Raw genomic sequence first — 15,834 nt, forward strand, 5'->3', positions numbered from 1 at the left:
CAGGGAGCACAGGCTAGGAAGCAGAAAGCAGAGTGAGAGACCAGACAGGGAGTACAATGTAGAAAGCAGAGCAGCAGGTTGGGCAGAGGAAGGGGATCAGGGTGGCATACCTGCCAAAGAGGTTAGCCTCTACTGCACTGCATGAAAAAGTTGTCAGATACTGAATTCTGTGTATTAAGTAAGCAAGAGAACAAGAAGGGAAGAAGGAAAGAAGGAGTGTACTTCAGCCCAACGTGTCCTTTAGTCACTTATGAAAAGTATAGTTGAATTATTTAAGATTACTTTTAAAAGTAATGAAGTCTTAGTAGCATGAAACTTAATGACAACATTGCTAGTAAATCTCTTCCAAGAAAAGGAGAAAGACCGTTCTTTTTTGTGTGCAAATTGTTGATGTGCAAATTCCACTAAGCATGCATAGGAAGCTTTGGAACTTTTCCCTGTCTTTTAATGAGTTTCATTAGTAGGTGGTAAATGCATATTCTACCCACAAGCATGCAAGATTTTACCTGTGTTGGAAAAAACAGATGACTGATGTTTTGCCAAAATCAAAACACCAGCTCCTCACTCCAGCTAGTGTTTTATTGAATTTATAGATTTAAGAAGAAAAAGATATTTCAATGCCATGCCAGAACAGTAGTTCTCAAAATAGCTTTCCTTAGCATGATAGGGATCAACACTAATATTTTTCCTCCCCCTCCCCCCCCAGTTAATGAAAGATTTTAACTTTTAACTGCTGACATTTTAACTTTTTATTCAAAGTGTTAATTAAATACTCTGCAACCTACTCATGATTAGCCATGATACAGAACTACATTAGCTGTTACCTCTGTGAAATGTAGAAAGTTGCCTTTTTTTGGCATGAATTCCACATCTGAGAATGAACCCATTGGAAACTACTGGGATTTATGGCATGAGTTTCACACTAGCTGGCAGTCAAAGATTGATGAAAATGGCAAGAAGTCTTCCCTACCCTAGGCAACCAATACTGCAGCTTCCAGAATCAGAAAATGGCAAGCTGAGCTCGATAGACTCCCTTTTATGTGACTGGATTTGTTGTTCTGAGTTTTCAACTTATTTTTAACTGTACTGGAAACTGGTCACATCTATTTAGAAAAACAAAACAAAAACCCGGGAGCCCTTTATATTTCAGATACAGTTTTTAGTAAGATAATTAAGTGTTGTGTTTAACTGTAGCCAAGAAGAAAAAGAACAAGGATGCAAAGAGTAAAATCTGAATAAGACGGAAAACAAACATAATTTTGAATGGTTCTGTAGTCCCATTCATTCTGCTTAAGATAATATGGAAAGTAGAAATCTAGATTTTTTTCGCAGTAGCTCAAACGTACTTTATTTTACTGACTTCTGGTTCAGGTGAAAATCTAACAGAATCTATTTGAAGATTTAGGAAATTGCATGAAGTAGCCCAGGTGTGACTGAAGGCTCTAATTACAGCTTTAGCAATTGTTGAATTTAGTTATTGAACTTAATTATGACACTGGGTACATCTACAAGTTCATTAATGCACAGTGCTTACTACTCTAATTTCATTTAGTACTTGTATAATCAAGTACTAAATAAATGCACAGCAATCAGACTTACTGTGTAGTAGTGCTGGTGAACACCTTTTTAGTAACCCTACTGCTCAGTAGCCTAATAATACTGCACAGTAGCCTATTAGCACTGCCTGCCCTGTGACACGGTACTGTGCAGTGTTATTAGGCTACTGTGCAGTTAGCGTCTCATGTAGATGTGCCCAGTTTGGTGCAGTCTGACTGGTGTTCTGAAAGGAGTAACAAAATGACCAGTGCACTTAGGGGAAATATACAATGATAGATTGAAAGAGAAAAATGTAGGTTTCATATAGCAGGAATATGGTTCGTGTACTGTTATGATAAGTTTGAATACCAAGAGTAGAGAGGTTTTATTTTGGGTAGTGCATTAAAGATCCATGAAGAAAAATAGAATGAAATGGAAGAAAAGGGAAAATTAGGCTGAATGTCAAGAAAAACTGCATAATGTTGAGATGTATTAGGTTGGTGAAGTCTCCCCAGGAATAACACTGGAATAATCTTCTAGGATGGTGGAAGCCCTGTTGCTTTGAACGTTTAAACATTTAGTGAACAATAGTAGAAAGCATGCATTAAAGGTAAAATCTGCCCTGCCAGGAAAATGAACTGGATGAGCTAGCAGCCAATCTTCAATTTAGAGCAGGATTGAGATGAGGTCTAAGGGTCTGATTCAGGGACCATTGAAGTCAATGGGAAGGATCCAATGAATGTCATTGAGCTTTGGATCAGACCATAAGGTATGTTTGTTTTTTGAAAATGTAGTAATACTGGATTTTGTCTTTGTCTACATAGACAGGCAGAAGTAAGCCATATTATAACTCTTCATCCACAACTGAATTTATCAAGGGTTGGTTTTATAGATGGGGCCTCAGGATATAGTCAAAGAGTTCTTACTCATCCATCTACTGAGCCAAAGGAAAGCTTCTGCTGTTGCTTTTTCAGTGTTTTCTCTGGCTCACACCACCTGGTTTCCAGTTGCGAGATGGATATAATTAGCCTTTAATTGTCATGTTGTATTTCATCTGTTCCTTTTGTAAATCCCCAAAATGTCTAGGCTATCCAATGAACATGCACTGAGACTTTTGTCACTAGTAGAGAGTTGAGAAGCAGCTTTTCCAGATAGGAACTATCACTTTGCCTATCAGTTTTCATGATGCATTTCATATGCTATAGTGTATTCAGCGTAAGGTAAAATACTTTACCCCATCAATTAAATATTCTCAGTGACTGGTATAATATTCTGCTTCATTATATGATGGAACTGGTTCCAGTTATGGAGTACAAATTTTCCATTAAATGTAATTCCTTAAATCCTATTCTCCCCCTAACCACAATATTCAACTTTAGAAACTCATTGAGAGGTTTCAAGTACTAGTTAGGTTAATCCTTTCCTAGTGTGTAGCTGGTATGAAATCAAAATTATGTTGATATATTCAGTCCAATGCTGGAAACTATCTTAATGGCAACAACTGACAAGGAAGGAGTAATAACAGTGAGCATTTTTAATGCATTTTCAATAATTTACTTGCAAATTATTATTTATTTAATTATTAAATTCTGGCTTTTGTTTTAGGCTGCAAAGGACACCAGCAAATACATGACATCTGTAGGAAGGAATTATAATCTGAAGGGCAAAACAGAATAATATGGGGAAATTTAGAGGCAGATTCTGTTTTAGAATACGACATATGGATTTTAGGAAAGCTTTTCGGACTGTGGAAGGAACTGTAAAAATCTATCCTTCATTCTGCCTCTATACATTTTCCGGGCAAGAAAGGGAAGCTGATGGTATATCCAAAACTCTATGCTGATTAATTTTTAATACTACTTTTTGCTTCTTTGAAATGTTATGAATGGATTTGAAGTGCATGGTAGCAAATGGAAAATGAACTGACAACATGGGTTTTAGCCATGCACATAACTTCGCCCTCATTGATAATGGAAGGCATGAGCACAACTTCCTGGGCAAAGCCTATTAAAATCAGAGAAAATGTTTCTGGTGATGTGAGCAGGCTTGGACTTTCATAAGAGGCACTAGAGTTAAAAATGATCTGCTTGACAAGGACTAATAGGTTAGGGACAGACATTACACATAAACTGGTTTAAGTAATCAGAAACTGGTTTATACCTGTAACAGAACAGACTATCAGTGCACATAAACCAGTTTGAAAGTGGCTGAAACCAGTTGGAGATAAACCTGGTTGAATGTAGTATCAGACTTAACTGATTTGGATCAGACCGGTTTATGCAATGTCTGTCCCAGCCCCCTTCCTGTTTTAATTAAAACTCAAATCCTCCAGCATCCCAGATGCTTTGCAGCCTGGGGGGGGGGGGGGGGGGGGGTGTGCTCTGCTCCAGAGCAGGGCTGGCCTCACCGCTCTGCTCCCTGGCTGGAGCTCCAACAGAAACTGTAGGCACAGTGACGTCTGCCTGGCTTCCTGCCCCTGCCCCTCCCCACTCCCTGTTCAAGCAGGGATTCCACCCCCCTCTCCCTCCCCCAGCACGGGCCATAGCCGGCATGTGGTATGCTAGCTAATGCTGAGAGGTGTCTGTGTCAGGCAGACAGGACAGTGTCCACTTGGGGCATTTTGGAACTAATCAACAGGTCAGCTGAATGTCCCTCTGTTCCTTCCTTGGAAAAAGTTGTTTAAGAAGAGCTTTAACTAATGAGAGAGGCTTTTGTTCTGATGGGGTGCTAAATGCTCTGTTATCAATTCCTTGTGTAACTCCCTGTTCTCTAACTAAATGCTGTGTAACTCCCTGTTGGCTCCCTTGCTGGTCAGGAGCAGGGAAGGGGAACCCCCTAAGAGCATCCTGCTGGGGCCTGACCACACCCTCCTCAGCTCAGCACTGTCGAAGCGAAGGGAGGGCCACTCTAGCACCCCCCAGCTTCTAGCCTTAGCCACTGCAGGCATGTGCCTGCATTGCTTCAGTCCAGAGGGGATGTTTGTGCATATGCAAATTGGTTCAGCCTAACCAGTTTAAAGTAACCTGCAAAGATTGAATCAATTCAGGCTCAGGCTTTTTGCATGTCTGTCTGTAGCCATCGAGTTTCTGGTATCAGTAGGACCGATGTAATTATATGCTGTCTGAGATTCTGCTCACTGCTGTGTTGACTGGTATAATCCTGGAAACATTAGAGATGCCTAATGGTTTTAGATGAATGAAGGAATGAAACTTTCAAACTGATTCTCACTCCTGTTCTAAATCAGTTTTTGAACACAGATCTGCCATAGTCACTAGGCCAGATTGTAACAGTATGCTTGTACTCCTAAAGAGAGGAAACATGTATGACTGTATACTTGGTCTGGGTAATCCTGGCTTCTTTTTAAGAGAGATAACTGTAGCAAGTATGAAGGGCATCTCGTTAATATTAGTTATATTAATTATTTAATGAGTCTATGGTGTTTGAAGGCAGTAATGTTCGAAGTGTTTTAACAATAATGTGGGAGACAGGAGTTCAAGGCCAGAATGGACCATTAGGTCATTTCATCCAACCTTGAAAGTCCATTGAAGTAGGTATTTAATTGCCCATTTTTGCCTTATTATTAACAATTAAATGGGTGCCTGGGTACTTTATTTACATGTAAATAGTTGATGTCTTGGTTCATAGCAACCTTCCTGTTTTTTTAAGCTTTGGAAATAATTTAAAGCACTCTATATGTGCAATGAGAGTATTTTTATGTGCACTTTGGGTAGACACTGAAGTTGACCTGCTATCAAATTTTAAAGAGAAGTGATATTTTTGAAGCCATAAAAAATGCTGATGTAAAATTCCTTTTTGTATACCTCTCTCATGGGTGGCCACAAATTCCTTGCATCCAGCTCACACTCCACACCCTATTCATTCTTTGGTACACAAAATGTTGATCCTTTTTTTCTTTTTTTTTAAACCAAAGTGAAACAAAAAAAATACATTTTAGTGTCTGCATCCCAGCTGTTTAATCCTGTCTTGTAACTTACTGAGTACAACTAAGTGACTGTTTTTAGCATTTTGATTTGTAAAAAAGATTTAAAAGATTAAGGGGTGTGTCCTCATCTAGTTGGAACTATGACCATTTACATTACAGCAGTGATTCTCACGTGGGGTTCTGTGGTTCTCTGGGGTGCCTTGAGATCTTTTCAAGGGTGCCTCAGGGTGCTACACACAATGTTAGTACTGTTAGCCATGCAAATGTGGTTCATACGATAAACCAGAGATTTCAAATAAGAATCCATAATGTCAAAAATATTCTGACTGGTTGTATTTTTCTTTTTTGCAGCAGCAGAATTGCTCTATTATTTTTCTGTAGTCAAAAAACAAGTGAAAACTAAGAGCTGGTATTTTTGAGGAGTGCCTTGAGTCTAACACGGGGTGCCTTGAGTCTAAAAAGGTTGAGGCCCACTAGAGACACTGCAGTTCCATAGATTTCATTGGAGCTCTGATAATTTTTTCCCCTGAACTCTTTGTTGATGCTGTTGAATTACATTGTACTGCTGCTGAAAACATTAAGATTTGCCTGTTTATTTGTGTTCCTTGTATTTAATGAAAGCTGTTTTCTTCTTGTGGATCAGAAGGTGCCTCAGACTTTACAGTATCTTAGTAGAGAATGAAGGTGATATGAACTGGCATTTATGTACCCTATGAGGTTTTGAGCTGACATCATATCTCTGCTACTGCTACATATTTCAATTACTATTTCTAATCTGCAAGTTTTTACTTTCCATTCCAGTCTAATGAAACAGCATTTCTAAAACTGTCTTACACTACAAACATCTCTTCCTCTCAGTGGTGCAGATCTTTTTTGCAGTCTGTTTTCAGAGTCTGTTTAGAGCAGGGGTGGGCAAAGTCTAGGCCACAGCAGACTCCATTTCCCAGCAGCTGCTGCAGCAGTAGCTTCTTCTGGCTGCTGGTGCCAGACCCAGCCCTGATGCCTGGGCACCCTGGCCCATCCATCCCACACCCATCACGGGGAGCAGGACCTGCATGGGCAGGGCCGGGAGCGAGATGGGTGCATAGGGCTGGAGAGACGCAAGATTTTGTGGTGGTGATAGCGCAGGGCTGGAGCCAGGGCAGAGCTGTGATCCATTGCCCACAAGTCCCTGTGACAAATGTGGGTTCTGTGGGCAAGGGCATGCAGGGAGCAGATTGCAAATCTGCCCCAGCTCTGGCCTCACGCTGTCACCACTGCAAGATCCCAGGTCTCCCCAGCCCTGGAGCAGCTCCCCACCCAGCCATGCGTCCTGCCCACACTACTCTCTGCTGGTCTCCATGGAGACCCCAGGAGTGGGGGGGCCCTGACAGCATGAGGCTGAGCCCCAGTTCTGTGGCCCCATGCTGTCATGGCCCTGCTGTTCCCAGGGTCTCATGGAGAAGGCTGGGAGCTATGTAGCCAGGGGCTGCTGGGAAATGTAGTCTGGCCACTGGCTGGATCTACTGTTTTGCCCACCCCTGGTCTAGAGGCTATATATTATCAAAGATCTGGCAGGTGAGGGTATGAGAAGCTTCCGTGCCTTTGATCTAAGCTGATGGGCAGTTAACTCTGCTGAACCTCTATCATGGGAAAGGTTCTCTAGGCAAAAATTTAAAAAGCCAGTTGTGACTAGAGAAGCCCTGCAAGCAGAGAGTAGTAAAGAGGGCACTTGGGACAGTGTTTGTCCCTTTTTTTTTTTATTTTAAAAGGAGAGAAAATAGTTATGGTTACTGAGGCATCCAAGAAAATCACCTGAGGAGTGGAAACACCAAGGGATGGCTGAATGTAGAAAAGTGCATTATTCTTGATTACAGGGGTGTAGGTTGTAGCCGTGTTGGTCTAAGGACATAGGCAGACAAGGTTCCTTGGGTGAATTTGATATCTTTTATTAGACCAACCCAAATAGTTGGAGAATAGTTATTAAGCAAGCTTTCAGGTTCAAAAACCCTTCATCAGGCTAAGGAAGTTTCAGCAGTTGGTATGTGCTCTTCCTGGATGGAATGAAAAGTAAAGAAGCCAGAGGCTGGGCTGGGGAGTCAGTTGCCAGGCAGATTATAATGTGTATTCTTGATCAGCTACCCAGTGGAAACTGTTTGAAGTGTCTCTAGATAGAACACATGAAAGAGAATATCCAAGTTCTAAACGTGGAGCTGGAGGTGATAGTGAAGTTCAAATACAGACTTGAGGACATGATGGAAGAGAGGGAGCTGAATGGAAACCTCAAGGTTTGCAGACACCAACTAAACAGGACCTGAAGGGACGATGAAGTTGATCATAAGTTGATCATAAGGCATTATAGTTGGCTGTGAGGAGTTGGGAATGTCTGGCAACCATTGATCCTTCTGGATCCTGGTGTATGCATGAGAGGTCACCCAGACCTCCAATTCATAATACCTTGGCAGGAGGTTTTGGAGGAGTGGAGGCTACCCAGACTTTCAATCTCCCTTTTAGGCTACTGAGACAGAATCCAAAGGCCCGACTGAGTCCAGACGTTTGGTGCGTCAATGGTTGTATTTGTATAAGCATATGGGAATTAAACCCAGGTCTTCTGTGTGGCAGACAAGGATTCTACCACTGAACCACAGGGGACTCCAGGGATGGAAATAAACATGACCATAATCAGGATGAAAGGGAAACTCAACCAACTTGATTCTTTCAGATCAGGACCAATGAATAATTTTTATCGTAGAATACTGAAAGAACTGGCACATAAAATAACAAGTCCAGTAATCAGTTTTCTGGGCTAAGGAAATTGAATTCATCTAACTTTATCTGGATTTCAGCAAAGGATTTGATTCATGGCCATGTGGGAAATTGGAAAGCTGGAGAAAGTTGGGAAGTAGTGCAAGAATTTTCTATTGCCAAGGAACTAAAGGGGAGACAAAAAGTTCCATTGAAAAAGGAAGAGGCAAGTTAGTTACAGAATTCATTAGGGCCTTTGTACATGCCATGTTTTTTGCCTTTTCTTGTGCTGCAACTGTGTGACTGTTTGCACAAGCGGGTTTTCCGGACACTTTAAAAGTCTTTCTGGTGCATTAAAGTAAAACTCCTCAGATGTAGTTTAGTTTGGCTCGCTAGAAATTAAAGCATCGCATCCATGGATTCATTGTGTGCAAACACAAAGGCACTCAAAGATGTGTAATGAGCCTCTTTGTCCACCAGAGGGCAGGACTAATTTTTTGTAGTTTGCCCCTTTGAATTGCTTCTGCTTTTTTTTTTTAATTGTGTGGTTTGCTGGCTCCCTGCTTCCACAGCTGCATGGAACAAGCGGTAGTTTGTTTGTTTGTTTGTAAATGGCTATATACCATATTACTCAAATACAAGACAAGGTTTTTCCCTGCCGTCAGCATGGTGGGGAGGGGCGGGAAAGCCCCTCATCTTATGTTTGCATACAAGAAAGCCTCATTACTTGCCTGTCATTAAACTGCTGCCAAAAGCAGCTTGTGCTCAGTAATGGACGCCAACTATGAAGTTGATTAAATATAGACAACACTGAGCATGATAATAAAACACATGGCCCATGTTAGGCAAACTTACTTTAAAAAAAAACAACCCAACCCCCACCCCAACGTTTTGCGTCCCAGGTCAAATTAGCCAGATCAGTTCCAAATCTTTTGAATCATTCAAGAGCCGTATATGGTCCTACTACCAGCAAGTATCCTTCACCCCAAACTTTTTAGCCTGGGGCTTCAGGTACTTCCATGTCTTTTGGCAGGAATCCTACATCCAGGCCCAATCCTAGAGGCTTGGGGTTCAGATGCTCCCAGGTTTCACTTGTCCTCAGCTGTACGGTAAGCTAGGGAGGACTCTTCCATTTCCATAAAGTCGGCATGTAGCCTAGATCCTTCCACTGGAAGCTGGCCAGTGGGAAGCTAACTATGAGGCTGTTGTAGGGAGTTGTGTCTACAAGCAGACAAGGGTGAACCTTTCACTCAACAGTGCCCTTTAATTGTATTACCTTGGTCATGGTATTCCCTTTGAGAACCTACCACAAATGCAGTCCATTTGAATAAAATATATGCTAGTACCATTTGTGTGCAATTCCCCACTGCTGACTCTTTTTCAAGTCATGGTGAGCAACTACATTGAATAAATTTTGACGACTTCTTCATTTCTACTGATGAGCTGCCCCTTTCCCATTTCCAATAATTCCTGTTTCTTCGCCAGCCTTAAATGTCTGGCAAACATCACCAAAGAGGGCCCTAAATAGTTCATACTGAATCCCTCTATTGGCTCTCTCAGCCTGTTGTATATAATTAGTTCAGCTTTCATGAGGTGAAACTGGACCATGTTGCCTTGCACCTCATCTGCATATAAGTTTTTGGAGGATTGCAATTAATTAAAAATTTTGGGCTAATTAGCACATGGCTATTTTCTGCAGGTATCTGCAGTACACACACATAATGAGCAGTGCTGAGCTGTGGGGTCAGCATGGCTTGAAACATTGTTGACTCTGGTGGGGCCCAGCCCAGTGAACTACATGGTAAATCATGAGCCATTTGGCTTTTGACTAGTATTGTGCATAATTTGGGGTGACGGGGGATTGCTTTCAGGCTTTCCTTTTAACTTGCTCCTTCAGCCTTTTGGCCAGGGGCATCTGGGCTTTGGGATGCCTGGCATGGATTTGGGAGTATCTGAATCCCCAGGCTGGAGAGTCTGGGAAGTAGGATACTTGCTGGTAGTAGCACCACAAAGACTGGAATGATTGAGCTCTGTTCAGTCGATTGGGATTTGAAACAGAACTGATTCGGCTTGAGACAAAAAATTTCAGAACAAACCAAAAAAAGAGCATAGTCTGTACTGTGTGTAAGTAGGTACCAACATGCTGTTTAAAAGTGTGTCTATGCAGTATCTGTGCTAAAACTTGCAGCAGTTTCAAAAAAGGCAGACTGCATCAATTCTGTATGAACTAAGTCTAAGGGTACCTATAGTAATCTTATGCAAATTACTTCAGGCATGTTTATTTCAAGATAGGTGTTTTCAGATTTGACCCTCACTTCCATGTGCTCGGGGACAGCAGAGTAACAAAGGTGGGTGGGAGAGGGACTGCAGGGGGAAGAAGTTGGGGGTCAGGGGGGAGAGAAGGCAGAAGGCAAAGGGGCTACCTTACCCTCCAGATTTATTTTCTCTGCTGTAGCTGTAGGAGGGGAACAAATGCAAGGCAATAATAAAATTCTATACTTGAAAAATTATAATAGATTTATATATTTTCAATATATTAAATCTAATAATTGGGGTGTCATCCTATATTAAGGGTTGTCTTGTATTTGAGTAAGTATGATATGTTAAATAGCCTCCTTTTCTAACAGAAAAGGACCAAGTGATTATTAAAATAAGCTATGTGTACTCATTGGAGAAGTGCAGTATATCTCAGTTGGATTTTCCAATCCGGATTCAAAAGCATTGCTATCTATTCTCAAAGAAAACTCTGCCAAAAAAGAGTTAACCCAGAAAAAGAGGCGTTTAAAGAGAGTGAAAATGATGCTCCAAAGTGTTTATTCTTTCTCTACAAAAATTCTACAAAAATTCTTCCAAGTCCCAAATGTTAACATGTCTGGAGATGAATGGCAATGCAAACTAGCCAGTTACCTTCTGACTAGAGGTGCACCGATACATCAGTCTGATTATCGGATCGGCACCAATATAAAGAAAATTGATTGTATCAGAAATTGGCCTGCTGTTACCAATATTTTGGCCAGTATGTGTCCTGTGCAAGTGCGCAGCTGCACCACAGCATGTAGGCAGTGAGGAGCACAGCTTGGCAGCTTGGAGAGCTGTGTGCAGCTGGTAAGCCTGTTGTGGTGGAAGGGGCATGGTGGGACAGATCTATGCCCCCCACGGTGAGGGAGGGAGTGGTGCTGGGACAGAGGCTGGGGTAGGCACTGCCTGGCCAGGGCGGGGCAGGGCATGGGATGGAGCCACAGCTTATCCAGGGGGTGTGGGGTGAGGGGAGCGGCTCTCACCACTGCGCGCACCACAGCAAGGCATGGGGGGAGGGGGCGTGTGCCCCCAGATCTGCATGGGGTGGGGAGGGGGCTGCAGCCATGGGCTGGGGCCATGGCTATGCTGGGCTCTTCCTGGTGCATGGGGGGATTGGGCCAGGGCTGCAGTCGGGGTGGGCGGTGGCAGCAATGGGGATGGGGACTACGGGGGGGGGGCTACAGCAAAACTTGAGGTGGCTGCAGCCCCACCCCCCCGTAGCCCCTCTCCCAGCACTGTTGCTGCTTGCCCTGAGCACAGCTTGGCCCAGCCCCTGCTGGGAAGAGCCTAATACAGCCCCAGCTTGCTGCTACAGCATGCCCTGCCCTGCCCCACACAGATCTGGGGGGCACATGCCCTCCCAGGATGCACACAGCGACATGAGCCACCCTGCACACCTGGACCTGTGGCTCTGTCCCGTGCCCTGCCCCCGCTGGGCAGCGCCTACTCCAGCCCCTGCCCCAGCTCCAGCCCCACTCTCTCCCTCACTACAGGGCCACTCCCCTTCCTTCCCCCCTCCCCTTCCACTACAACAGACTTACCAGCTGGACACAGCTGTATCAGAAATCGGATCACTATCCACCGATATGCCTCCTTAAAAATTGGCTACCGGTATTGGCCCCCAAAATCTCTATCTGTGCCCCCCTACTTCTAACATTCTTCCTTATTCAACATCACGCTGCATGATCAACACAGATCCACTTCACTTTAACTTTGTCCCTTTGGTTTGCTCTCTCATGCAAATATGTTTATTGAATGTTTAAAGTTGATTGTGTAGGGGCCAGCCTTCCAGAAGTTCTACGTATCTCTCAACCCCCTGTGACATTCAGTGCTCAGCTCCTATAAAAATTGAGCCATACATTTATGCTAAGAACATGTTCTCTGGGTATACAATAAACTGGTTAATTCATATATGGGAAAATTTACCTCTATGGTTTAATTTGCCATTGTTTTTATTCTAGGCCAACACTCCTCTCTGAGTTATCAACTTCTTATTCACCACTATTTGCATTTCCCTTGGAGTGGCAAATTAACCAGAATTTACTATACTAAATTAAGCCAAAGTTCTGACATCTTTTTCAAAATTTGATGTGTTGCAGGAGCAGAATTTTATGAAGGGAATTCAAAGGATCTTTTTATTGTTATGGGCTGTTTTGCTTACATATATATAACTTTCAATATGAGGTGATAATAACTAAAAGTGTTTCAAGAATCATTTTAATTTTTTTGTTTTGTCGGTCTCATATATAATGTTGAGTTCAATGAATGCCAGGTTGGAGAGTATGGGAGTTCTGTCAACTTCTTGAAGTGAAAAGTAAGGATTTAAATATATGCACATTTTATTTTTATCACTGGCCTACTTTCTTTTTTCTTTTGTTGTTTCTTCCATTTTAGTGCTACATCCCGGCAGCAGAATTATTTGGGGAGCCACCTTGGTATCCAATTTAGTTTCTAAGCCAGGTGGTAGAGGAAGCATTCCTTTTCATTATTTCCAAAATATTGTGCCCTTGAAACTTCTTCTGTTCAGAACTCTGGGACAAAGTTCAAAAGCATAAAACATCATAATTAATGCTAGTTTTATCCATTCTTTTCATTTCCCATGATCACCTGGATTAACTTCAGAATTTGATTCTTGCATCCTTTCCTACTGTTGTCTGTTTGTCACTGTTGTTTTGTATTGCCCTCATGCCTTGTGGGTCTAATGACTTACTAGAATTAATGTTCAGCACAACTCCCAATAATATTTATTCTGAAAATGTATAACTCTATTTTGAAAATCTGAAAATATTCTTAAAGGGTTAAAGTTTTGATGGACCTTCATCTTTAACTTGACCACCATATTACAGCTTCAACCTGCTGGCCAGCAGCCATTGACATTGCCAGATCTTTCTTCTTTATCCCTTTTTAAATTTGGATTAATTCATGTTTCAATTTAGCTTTGCTGGTTTAATGAGATTATAGCTAAATCAGTCTTCAAAGATTTCTATGAATACTTGCTACAAGAGCCAGCTAGCATATCACTTGTTTCTTTTCTCCTCTACTCTCTACTTAAAATTCCTTAAACTTGGGAGGCTAAAATTCAGTGTTTTCCCCTTGGGATCAAAATATGTAGCAGGCTGAGATTCCTTGTCCTCCTAGGAAAAGCAGGGAGATGCCAATAAAGGCCTCTACTAGTTATGGTGAGAGCCATTCTTATGCTTTTCAGAGTCCTCTGTTGATGTCGTGTGGACAGAGCCCTTAAGATTAGTGGGTTTCCAACACCAAAATGAAACCAGTAGTTCCTTCTTCTCAGAGCACTTGTCCCTTGAACTTCTTGTGACTTTAGAACTAAAAAAAGGATCAGTAACAACTTCTGCACCTACATTTAAAAGGTGCATGGCACAGTCTGTTTAAACAGTTTAGGGGAAAGCTTTTGCCCATTTGAATTGGGTAATTGCTACAGCTATTCTAAAACCACCTAACTTCCATAGTAAGACCAAGCAGATTTAGGAGGGGTGCACTTCCTGCCAGCATCCTCATAAAGAGCCTCTAGCTTTGAGTCTGAGCAAACTGCTAAAGGTGAACTAGATTGTCAGGTTTTTCCTGCCATGGCAGGGGTTCAGACTTGATGATCTGCTCAGGTCCCTTCCGACCCTACCGACTATGAAACTATGAAGAAAGGCCCCTCTTAATTTTGTCCCTGGGCTTTGGAATATTTTGCCTATGTCACTTGATCATCTATCTTTGTATCCATTCTTAAAAGGACTCTAGGACATTTCAGGTTCTGCAGGGTTTTCCTTAATTTTAAATGAGATTTGTACAATCTTATTTTTATGCAGTGTTTGGGGATGCTTACTGTAGAAGGCTCTTAAAATAGGTGCATCTTAATGTGCTGTTCAGGCTTCTCATTAATCTGCTTGTCTTCACTCCTACCCAGAGGTAAAATATAAAGCTTGCAAGCGAGAAGTCTAGGATTGAGTGAGAGAAAACTGGGACTTGGAATAGAGACATTGAGTACAAAGGACTCTAGCCAATGTTAAAGGGAAATATAACAGGCTGTTCAGAAAGTCTAGGCCCTTTGGTACCAGTTAATGAGCCTGAAACAAAAACAGGTCAATTAAGAATTTGTGAAACAGTATTAGACTACCAAACTAAGATGCTGGAAAACTCTTGTCTAACATTTCTTCTTTGCTTGTGCAAATATGCATTATAGCACTCATCTCCTAACTTAAATTATTAGAGAACTACTTGACTTCCCATTGAAAAACTACTTGTTTCCTACTTTCTTCTTATGATCCAGTGGCTCCTAGACAGATTAGGACTCCAGCTTCCTTGTATTGTCCCTTCTCTACCACTGGTTTTCTAGGAGTTTATACTCCTACAAGTTGCTCAAATGACTCCTGGCATCCTTAGCAAGACTGAGGCTGTAGGCCTCCCCTTGTATAGCAACGAGTTTAAGCTTAGAGTACAGCTTAACTAAAGCTGGAGACTTCTGTGTATGGATAGAAGTGAAGTAGAGAGAGGTAAAATTTTAGTTACAGCTCAAGCTAACAATGCAATGAGCTAGCTGTTTACAATACCTATGTGGAATTGGGCAAGCTGCCTAGAGATGTTTTTTTCAGGAAGTGCCTAATTGTTGTTTATAATAATGGTCCATGCAAATCAGGTATTGGTACAGCATGTCACTAGTTGGGTCCAAAACTACCATTTTATAAGTATTTACCTGCTTTGGACCTGACTGCGCAGTAGCGTTACGGTCGCAATACACACTTAGTTGTATGCATGCCTTTTTGAACATCAGACTGTTAAGCTTCCTTTGCTACTTAATTCTACAATACATAAAAGTGCCTCATGGGATTGTTATTTGAACTATTGTTTGAAAAAACTCTAAGATTTTCTGTTATAAACGCAGAGCATTATTAATGCTCTAACTGAACTTTGCTTTGTAATATGACAGACTGTAGTTGAGTGTCTGTAGTGTATCTTTTCTTCTATACTTATCTCCCTGTGCTCCTTCCTTCCAGACTTTTGTTTTCTTCTACCCGGTCTTCTAACTGTAGATGGAGAAATGAATAATGACCGGAGGCTTTGGCAGACAGTCGTTGTTGATACTCCTGGATCACATCTCAGTTGTTGCTTTAGGCTGTGCAGTATCTTTTCCTTTAAAGCAGTGGGACTGGTTGCACAATATACTTAGAGCAGGTTGTTGAGTCTGTTTCTGGCACTTCTGAAGCAGCAATGCAAGGAGCTGTTGCTGAGTCATGGGACTAGCCAAACATAGCTTGTATTTATTATTATGTGTTGTGTACAGTACTGTTACCACCGGGATTGAAAACATTGATCAGAAGGGGCTC

At 41.9% G+C, this 15,834-nt stretch overlaps 1 protein-coding gene across 1 annotated transcript in view; it reads left to right on the top strand.

The window, feature by feature from the left end:
* THRB (thyroid hormone receptor beta) overlaps positions 1-15,834 on the top strand; it is a gene marked incomplete at its 5' end in the record, with an annotated part of 203,396 nt that overhangs the window by 13,820 nt on the left and 173,742 nt on the right.

Source organism: Alligator mississippiensis, chromosome 5 (genome assembly GCF_030867095.1).
Source record: "Alligator mississippiensis isolate rAllMis1 chromosome 5, rAllMis1, whole genome shotgun sequence".
In the NCBI taxonomy this organism is placed as follows: Eukaryota; Metazoa; Chordata; order Crocodylia; family Alligatoridae; genus Alligator; species Alligator mississippiensis.